We start from the raw sequence: 9,784 nt of genomic DNA, 5'->3' as shown, positions 1-9,784 counted from the left end.
AAAGAATCCTATTGTACAGTTTTGGTGTGAACTGGCCTCCAGTTCTTGTAACATGATGGGTTTCTCTGGACTGCAGTCCCAGTGCACTCCGCTTTGGATTTGCAGTGGTGTTTTCTACAATGGAAAACCCTTTGTTTGTACAGAATGGAAATGGCAGTCTGCATGTTTTAATAATCTAATGTGATCATGTACTACAGCTTAAACACTGAGCCAGGTGACGTTTGATTCTAAAAGATTTCTCTATCATTTCAGCGGCGCCTTGTCTGCGGCAGCCCGGCAGCTCCTCCTCCCTTCCAGCTGAGACTCTTCCCTCTCCAGAGGTGGGTTAGTGCTCTCAGGTCATCTTCTCTCACACAGCTGCGGGGCAGAAACGCTACTTCCACTGGGCAGAGAGCAGACGGGCAGTGGGAAGGGCAGCCCTGTGTTTGGGGATCAGGGCTGTCCCTGCTGAGGGATGCTTTCAGAGCCAAAGCAACTGGCTGGGTTATGAACTTTATGGTGTGATCCAAATAAGACATACAAAGACAGAGAATGAGAAAGAAATAGTATTGCATGTATCTGATCAAAACAGTCTCTTTCAGACAAAACAAATATTGAACAAAAACTTAGTTGCAACACACTGCACTACACTTTCTTCTAGGCTGACATTACCGATAGTTTGTGCTGTCTTCCTTTCAGTCTGCAGGGTGTGCATCTTTTTCCTCAGCTTCCTACACGAGGAATCAATTTCTCCTGCCCTGGTTTCACTCCTTTATATCTCACAGTCTTCTGCAGCTCCTGGAGGCTGACGACATGTTTGCTGTTTCTGAAAAATTGCTGACTGGCTCATCAGCACAATTGCTGATTCAAAATCCTTTACTCACATGTTGCCTTAGCCTCTGTATCACAGAGATGTGTGCTTTTCTGGGTTGGGTAGATCGATAGTGTGCTTTTGCTCAGTTGCTCTGCTCAATGCGTGGTCTTTTAACTCCGGCTGGGTACGAGCACCTCACTCTCCACACGGCTTTCCAAGGCTCTGTCATCGTGTGTGAGGATGTTGTGTAGCTCGTGAAACAGTTCCCCCATTTGAGCCCTGGATTTACTGGGTACTTGAATACCTGAATCTTGCCGTCAGTCCTGATCACCTTGTTTTTGTTCTGCAAGGACAAGGCACCTCCCCAGCACTGAACACAAACTGATACTGGCGGGTTGATTGTGTTGTGGTGTGAGTTTGTGTCTGTGGGGGTGAGGTGTCCCCTGCAGCGCGAACAAACATGCAGACTCCACACAGACAGCACCCCTGGAATCAAACCCAGGGCCCCGGTGCTATGAGGCAGCGATGCTAACCACTGTGCCGCAGTGTTGCCCCCTTTGAAAATGTCTGACTTCCGTTTAATTTGAGGTCACAAGCTTATAAATGGTCTCACAACGTTTGTTTCATCTCAGGTTTCTCTGACCAGTCCCAAGGACCTGTAGTCACTGACAGCTTCTGCAGTCTGACGGTTCATTTCAGTAGGCTGGAGGGATGGCGCAATTATCCTCAAATCAGTGAGTATTGTTTTGCTCTTGTAACATGAAACATCAAAGAGAAGTCAACAGACCATTCCGTGAAACTGTTCAGACTGGCCCGTGGTGATTTTCTGGGTCCTTTAGTAAGCTGTCCGGGACTGTGTCATTGACACACTTTGTGAGAAGCCAGTCTATGTGTTTGCTCTTGTGATCATTCGTGAACGAATGTAAGAGAGTGTAAGAGAGGGAGAAGATTCGGCCCTGGAGTGATCCAGTTTTCTATTTAACAACCTCAAACTGCAGGAGAGAAATGCTTCATTTCTAAGATGGAAATATAATCAGAAAGTATAATTAGCCATTTGTGTATATCATGTCAAAAAATGTTTTATATATAAAAAGAATTTAGTAGAGACATTTGCTTAATAAGGCAGTAGAATAAATGTTGTGATGCTGGTGTGATGGTGCTCTCCAACAAACTGATACAAATGGACAGAGAGACAAAGTGAGAAAGAAAATGTGTACATAACAGACATATATGCAGAATACAATACAGTGCTGTAAAGTACAGTACCCTAGAGTGAAGATGGAAATCATTCATTCTGGTGCAGAAGAAGTGAATCTGCTCTCAATGGTTTTCCTGTACAATTGGAACACGTTGTGAATTCTACATAATTCACAGGAAACAAAATAAACAACTCATTCACTCCCCTGCTGTCCGTGACCCAGAGCTCAGTAATCATTTCACTACTGAAGATCATGCAGTTTTTAATGCTTTTCATTTTAACATCCTACTTGTTAATATTTCCTCTTAGATGAGAATATTCTCTTCGGCGTGTCTTTACAACTCTTCTCTTATTGCTCCTCTTGTCAGTAATCCGGTGTGAAAGCTCTCTCTGTCGGAATCAATGTCTTACCTCTCCGTCTTGTGTTTCAGGTCTCCTCTGGCTGCTGACCCTGCCGTCAGGACAGAACACATCCCGCACTGACCACACTGCTGGGTTTACTGTACGTGACAATAAAGAGCTTGAGCAACACATCTAATGTGATCTCTGCACGCTTCCCGAGGAGGGTCCAGCAACGTTCTATATAGTGCACATCACCATCGGGATGAAAAACAAAAATCCCCAGTGGGAGTCCAGTCTTTCCCTGCTACGCAAATTGCTTTTCGTTAGGTGAGGTCGCAAGTTCTTATTGGAGAATGTTGTACAGTTTCTTAATGCAATAGGGCGAGTAAGACTGAAGTTCCCCCCGTGTTGGCCGATCAGTGGAACGAAACTGAAAAAAGCTCCTTGAAACTGTGATTCATACACTTATACACTGGCTCAGCATGGTGCTCACCTGCTGTCCTTGGGTGTCTGCTGAAATTTGATTTTTTTTCAGGAGCACTGTGACCCAGAGCTCAATTATCATTTCAGCTACTGAAGATCATTCAGTTTTTAATGCTTTTCATTTGAACATCCTACTTGTTAGTATTTCCTCTTAGGTGAGAGGTACTTTTCTGGGTCTTAGTTGAGTGAGCTTTATTAGAATAATTGAACAATACTTTCACCTCCACATAACACTCATAGATTTTTCAAGGGTTAAATATGGGAGCCACGTTTCTTACATGTTTCCTTTTGTAAGTTGATTCACAAAGCTTTCACCGCCTCCACTCCAGTGAATCACTTTGTTAAGCAAGTGATCAGGTGGAACAGTTTAATTTCTTCCTGCAAATAATGCCTTTTCCTTTTTCATCCCATTCAAGTCTCCGTCCTAGTTAGAGTCATTGTGATGTAGAACGGCAGTGGTCCAGTTGAAAGGTTCAAGGTTTCACTGTGTTTTGGAGTGCAGATAAAGAAGATAATAGGAGAGGAAACTGGAAAAGCCGTGACTCTGTCATTCCATTCAATTCAATTTATTTTCATATAGCGCCTTTCACAACAAGGTTGCCCCAAGGCGCTTAACAATGCAGGTAAATATACATTTTGTGAATACAGAACTGAAGACAATGGAGGAAAGGAACCAAAGACTCAGTAAGGAGAATAAAATCCTCTAGGGGTCCAAGGTCAACTGGCTGCCCAACCCCTTTGGGCCTGCTAACATTATATCATTAAAAAAAAAGAAAGAAATGAATGCGGGTATTAATCCATCCATCCATCACGTTATCTGTATGTCAGTACCCCATGCAGGTCTCTGCAGACAAGCAGAATCCTCCCAAACGACAGCTGTATCCATGATGCCCCTCTTGGATCCATGGCACTGATGCAGCATTCAACTCACATGGTGCCCAGCCCATGACAGACAGTATTTCTCCTCTGCAGCATCCCTGCGAGGCAGGACAGGTGCCTGACCTCTGAGAGCCTTGTAAGTAAGTAGAAGGAGTTTGAAGTCCGCCCTGTACCTGAGAGGAAGCCAATGAAGAGAGAGAAGTATGGGGGTTATGTGGTCATTCTTTCTGCTCCAAGTAACAATTCTAGCTGCTGCATTCTGTAAGTATTCAAACTCTTTGCTGTGACAAATCTAACGTACTTTAGGCAGACAAAACGACCTTAAAAAGCCACATGATTTTTAAGTAGTCTGTCTGTGTGTAGTAACAGTGGTTCACATTATTTCAGAACGTATACTCCCGTCTCTGTAACTTTCCTAGGTCAGCTAGTGAACATTCTGTATTTACACCACGAATGCACAACTTTGTCTCGCGCGCGGTCACACTGGCCGTCCACAGGCACGGGCAGGAGCAGGGAACACGAGGCCGCTCTGTAGTGCCCCTGTGGCTCTCCAGCAGAGGGGAGCACTTTGCTCAACAGCCCTGAGCCAAAGGACCCAGTGATAAAGCTGAAAATCTGGCAAGTCCCCCAGTCTCCCTGGGGCGCTGAAGAGGATTTCATCTGATGCTGAGGTTCCTGTAACTCAACACAAAATTGAACACGGCGAGTTATGAGTTTGTGAAGAAGTGACAGCGGAACAATGTCAAACAGGAAGTTAACCTACAGGAAAGAATGAATTGAATCTCTGATATTCAAGCACGCAGTGTGACATCCACTGTCTATTTAAATCTACTCTGCAAGTCTTACAATTCTTTTTCATACACCGTCTCCTGGTTATTGTTTTGTGAGTGCTTGAACTGTTTCTCAGTAGAAATAAGACTGATAACTCACTGCTTCAGGATGCACACTATCGTCGATGAAACCTGTGGTGTAAGCAAGCGAAAAGAGACAGATCCTTCTAAAACACAGAGGCCATCGGGAGGGCAGAAACACTATGCAACAGGTAGGAGCCGTGGAGCCGTGATTCCCCCGAGCCAGAGCCCTCGTCCTCCCTCGACAGCGAACTGAGCTCCAGCGACTAGAGCAGCTACCTGCCGTCGTGGGACCTCCTGCAGATTGGGAACGGGTAAGGCAATTCGACACGAGCCCACTCCTCTTCCCACTGCTTACACCCCTATAACAAATAGTTTCAGGGTATTCAAGTACAGGATAAAGAGATGACAGGTGTTCCCAATTGGCTGAGGATACAACTCTCTCTCTGAGAAAGCACACAGAGGTGGACAAAGCAATTAAATGCCTTTACAAGTCATTTCCTCTGTATCTGGTCTTTCTTTACATATCAGAAAAGTGAACTGGTGGCTGTTAGAAAGTGTCTGCTCCGTACGTAACATACATGTAAAAGATGTGATTAAATATCTTGGTATTAAGATTTTCAAAAAGGTGATTTTGTGATTTGATGTTCTCTACCTTAGTAAAATAAAAAAAAACTTTATTCATGGTTGCTATTTGTCAAACACGGGCAGAAGGAGGCCTAAATGCTACAGGGTTTAGAGCATCTAATACCGATACCGACAGTATTATTTACAAAATTAAGCAAAGTAGGTGATGTATGTTTCCCTAATTTAATCATTCAGGAACTAGGTATTGATGCTTTTAAGAAACTAACAGTAGCCCATCAGAAACTATGGAAGAATTTACAACCTTTATTAGACTACAAGGAAAACAATTGAGTTATACTTGTACTAATAAATACTTCAGATCCCTCTCGCAATCTCACAATATCTTGTCAAACTATTTTGGAGCACCTCTTTGGGGAAAGTGAGTGGAATCAAACATGACTATTGTCAAACAGATTTTGTATGAATAATAAGGTTAAGGCGTCAGTACAAAATTGTACATTGAATCGACCCGGTAAAGATACACAGTGTGCATAGATTTAAAAGTAATATAGATGATAATTGTCTATCTCAAAGCAGCCCATAAACCTTACGTTTGATTGTTTTTTCTGTTGTTAAAACACTCTGAACAGATCGGTAAAATGGTGTAAAGAAGGCTTCTAATTCTGACATTTCCTGTAGACAAATTGATGTTATTTTACTGCTCAATACTGCTGAACCGAATCTAAAATATAATGTATCATTGGCTTAATCATTATACTTGCTCGTTATTAGATGTAGAAATAGCCTAAAGATGAGAAATAATCGAAAATTGAATAATTAGACCGTATGTCGTAGTAGCAGAGTGTACTTTTCGCCTACTTGATGTGGTCGAGCAACTCCACAATCGCCATACAATCCGTCCGTTCTCATGCTCTGACTTTCAGGTTGGGCAGTGGACTGGATTCCAGGGCAAACTCGTTCTTGTTTGATTATCCGTGTGAAATCTCGCCCAATATAACAGGTAAACTCATGCACTGAAATGATGCGCTTCCAAATTAAAGCGACACGCATTTGAATAATTCAAAATACACACGAGGGAACGTCTCCAAACCATGTCTAAGTATCACAACATGAAAGCTGTGCGTACCTTATCTTTATTTGACTGTATAATGTACTCCGGTGCTTTGTAACGTAGTCTTGCGTGCATCGTAAAGGATCCGGACTTCCGGCTACGGAAAACCCGGAGTGGATCAGCCTTTGCACCGGACCCGGACTTCCGGCTACGGAAAACCCGGAGTGGATCGGCCTTTGCACCGGACCCGGACTTCCGGCTACGGAAAACCCGGAGTGGATCGGCCTTTGCACCGGACCCGGACTTCCGGCTACGGAAAACCCGGAGTGGATCGGCCTTTGCACCGGACCCGGACTTCCGGCTACGGAAAACCCGGAGTGGATCGGCCTTTCCACCGGACCCGGACTTCCGGCTACGGAAAACCCGGAGTGGATCGGCCTTCCACTGGATCCGGACTGCCGGCTACGGAAAACCCGGAGTGGATCGGCCTTCCACTGGATCCGGACTGCCGGCTACGGAAAACCCGGAGTGGATCGGCCTTCCACTGGATCCGGACTGCCGGCTACGGAAAACCCGGAGTGGATCGGCCTTCCACTGGATCCGGACTGCCGGCTAAGGAAAACCCGGAGTGGATCGGCCTTCCACTGGATCCGGACTGTGAGCAGCTTTTGTCCAATCGGCGCTGAGATTTCAGCAGGAGGCGGGAGACAGGCTCTTGTCCAGTCACACAGCTTCAGTCCCGGGACTTTTCCGAATTCTGGCGGGCGGTGACACTTCCGAGAAATGTCCACTGGGTGGCGACAGAGATACACGGAGCTGAGTCTCAAAGCGCTATCGGAAAGACTTGAAATCGGAAATACATTTGTTACGTTTTAATCCCATTGAAAAGGAAGATGAAAATATCGTTTGTATTTTAAAACATTATTATACTTGCGCAACGTAATTATTAAGGGAATGGTGTGAGAGGAGACCGTGTTTGAACAGTTTAAGACGGATGTAAAGACATTTTATTTCAGAAATGTGTCTGTTTCTGTGTTGTAAGAACGTTGAAGCATGGACGGGCCTTATCTGCATTTACCTTGTTGAATCTTTTTTTCCATAAAATGTTCATGTATTATTGCATGTACCCTGACAATACGACTGCTACGTTACGTTTTCGGTCTCATAAAGAATACAAAAGCTGCCCTGCCCATGTGTTTCGCTGATTTCATTGAACATTAGAATGATATTAATACAATTTCAGCGTATTTATCGTGTCTTGTATTTCTTTGTCTCTCTTATGTGTTCCCTTGTGTGTATGTTTTCTTGTATTTCACTTGTCTGCGGCGCTGGTTAATCGACCTGGCACATAAAGCAAACCCACTGTCCTCGTGTTTCTTAGCTCCCGTCTTGTTTGCAAACTTTTCTCCTGTGTTTATTTTACTTTGTCAATAAAACGTGGTTGCCGGGGAAACGGTGCTGCAGAAGTTGTTGCGAGCTGACCTCTAGGAGGTAAACAGTCGGCTTTTGTAATCTAATCAGCGAGCAAAGCAGAAACGTTAGTCTAAAAAGCGCTGGCTGAGTATTTTGTGGACATTATGCAGAAGAAAAGGAAGAAACGGCGAGTCGCAGGCTGTCGGTAAATATCAGCGCTGGACACCAGCCTCACACCGCTGGGCTCACTGCACCATGAGCGAGTCCGTCGGCGCCTCCTCCTGCTGGGGTGTGTTACTGCAGGAGTGAGGAGTCTCCGGTCTCCGGTCGCGTCATGATCTGCAAGTGGAGGTGAGAGACGGCGGCGCAGTGGGTGGCAGCGCTGGGAGCCTGGATTTAGTTCCTGGGGTGCTGTCTGTGTGGAGTTTGCATGCTCTGCTTATGTTCTCGTGGCTCCAGTTTTCTGGGGTGCTGTGTGTGTGGAGTTTGCATGCTCTGCTCATGTTCTCGTGGCTCCAGTTTTCTGGGGTGCTGTGTGTGTGGAGTTTGCATGCTCTGCTCATGTTCTCAAGGGTTTCCTGCCGCTTCTGCAGTCCAGTGTTGGTGAGTCTGTCGGGTTGATTGTGTTGTGGTGTGAGTGTGCCCTAAAGGGGTTTTAATAGTATGGGGTTTGTGTGTTCACTTGTATGCAGACCACTGGAGAGACCGGTTGTTTTTTGCCAGGCAGACTAATGGCTGCATATTCAATTCCAGCTACTGATGTTGCCAAACCAGCAAGTGGGACAGTGTTTGAAAACCCTTTCAATGAAAGGTTTGTAGAACAGTGTTGCTATTGTTCTGTTTAATTCGAGGTCACCAAGCTTATAAATGGTCTCACAACGTTTGTCTCTTTTCAGGTTTCTCCGACCCGGAGAGTGAACAAAGAAGTGATAAGGGCCCATAACACCTAAGCTCGGCACTCTCACACTCTTCAGCCACACGAGCTTCCTCCTGGTAAAATACTGGGCAAGCCCCTTTCTGACAGGGACAGTGGAAAACCCCCCGAGGGAGATGGGCTGAGGGGAGGAATAAAACCATCTGAGCCGGAACGGAGCGCGCTCCCGATTCCCACCAGACCCGGGAGACGACACAGGCAGCACAAGGGAAGCTGCGGCGCGCGAGTTCACGGAGGCAAGGACCGATTGACGACCACGGGAGACAGTGGCATCGGAACAGAGGTACTGTACAGAGACTTTTAATACCTGAAGGCAAGGAGCGAGAAACCGGCCCGGCTAGCCGCTCCAAACTGAGGGGAATGGAATACAGTTCGCGGGAGGATTTCTAGTGGAACCTGAACGGAGTCTGGGGAAATGGGACCGGCCTCTCGTTCACTGGGGCCATCAAAGACTTTACAGGTCCGAAGAAGAATCGTTCGAGTGGCCACTCTTCGGTACTTGACAGAAAAGACTGCCGTCCCTCTGGATTCATTATGACCCTTGGAAGGACCTTTTGTTGCTGCTGTTTTCGTTGTGTCTTTGGCTGATGGTGAATGTGGATAGAAAATAAAAAGGTCACTTATACGATACACATGCTTGTCGCTGGTCTGTGTGGGCATTGGTGGATCTGGGAGATCAACAGAACCTGTTGCATTGCTAGGTGCCGTAGTCATATATGAGGCAGGAAATAATTGTTGTTTGAGGGGTCACCTCACTGTGACAGGAACGTGTTGGGAAGACGCGCCAGTTCTGACGTTAGTGCGACGGGTCTGTAGGCATTAAGGCAGGTTCTTGTGTCCTTTTTTGGAACAGGAACAATAACAGAAGATTTGAAGCAGTCTGGCACTGTGCACTGGGACAATGATTGCTTAAAAACGTCTGTAAAGATTGGAGCGAGTTGGCCAGCACAGGGCTGTAGTGTGGCTGGAGATACACAGTCAGGTCCTGCTGCCTTTTTACAGTTTTGCTTTTTGTATAGCCTTAACACATCCTGTTCTTTGCTTCACAGGGCATTCTCAAGGCTTGTTAACGGCGTCAAGTCTTCGTGAGAGATTGAGTGTGAGTGGGTGTGGCACTCCAGTTGAGTGGGGGACAATAGCTCATCCCCAGGATGTGAATTATTTGGACGAGTTGCGAGACTGCCATGGACAAGGTCGTTGGAGATCCTTTGTGTTTCAGGCCTGCTGTAAAATGTGTTATCTGGTAGAGAGT

General features: G+C 45.8%; 2 long non-coding RNA genes across 2 annotated transcripts; one reads left to right on the top strand and one right to left on the bottom strand.

Moving 5' to 3' along the window:
• Positions 1–1,429: 1,429 nt before the first annotated feature.
• On the top strand, positions 1,430–2,522 carry LOC138241163 (uncharacterized). Its single transcript, XR_011190353.1, has 2 exons — positions 1,430–1,527; positions 2,423–2,522. It is a non-coding gene; the product is annotated as an uncharacterized lncRNA (long non-coding RNA).
• An 844-nt stretch (positions 2,523–3,366) lies between these two features.
• Positions 3,367–6,379, bottom strand: LOC138241161 (uncharacterized). The gene is made up of 2 exons (XR_011190351.1): positions 6,261–6,379; positions 3,367–4,908 (listed from the first exon to the last, which is right to left on the bottom strand). It is a non-coding gene; the product is annotated as an uncharacterized lncRNA (long non-coding RNA).
• Positions 6,380–9,784: the final 3,405 nt, after the last annotated feature.

The sequence above is a fragment of the Lepisosteus oculatus genome, chromosome 9 (assembly GCF_040954835.1).
Source record: "Lepisosteus oculatus isolate fLepOcu1 chromosome 9, fLepOcu1.hap2, whole genome shotgun sequence".
Lineage (NCBI taxonomy): Eukaryota > Metazoa > Chordata > Actinopteri > Semionotiformes > Lepisosteidae > Lepisosteus > Lepisosteus oculatus.
This window is presented reverse-complemented; position numbering and strand designations above follow the sequence as displayed.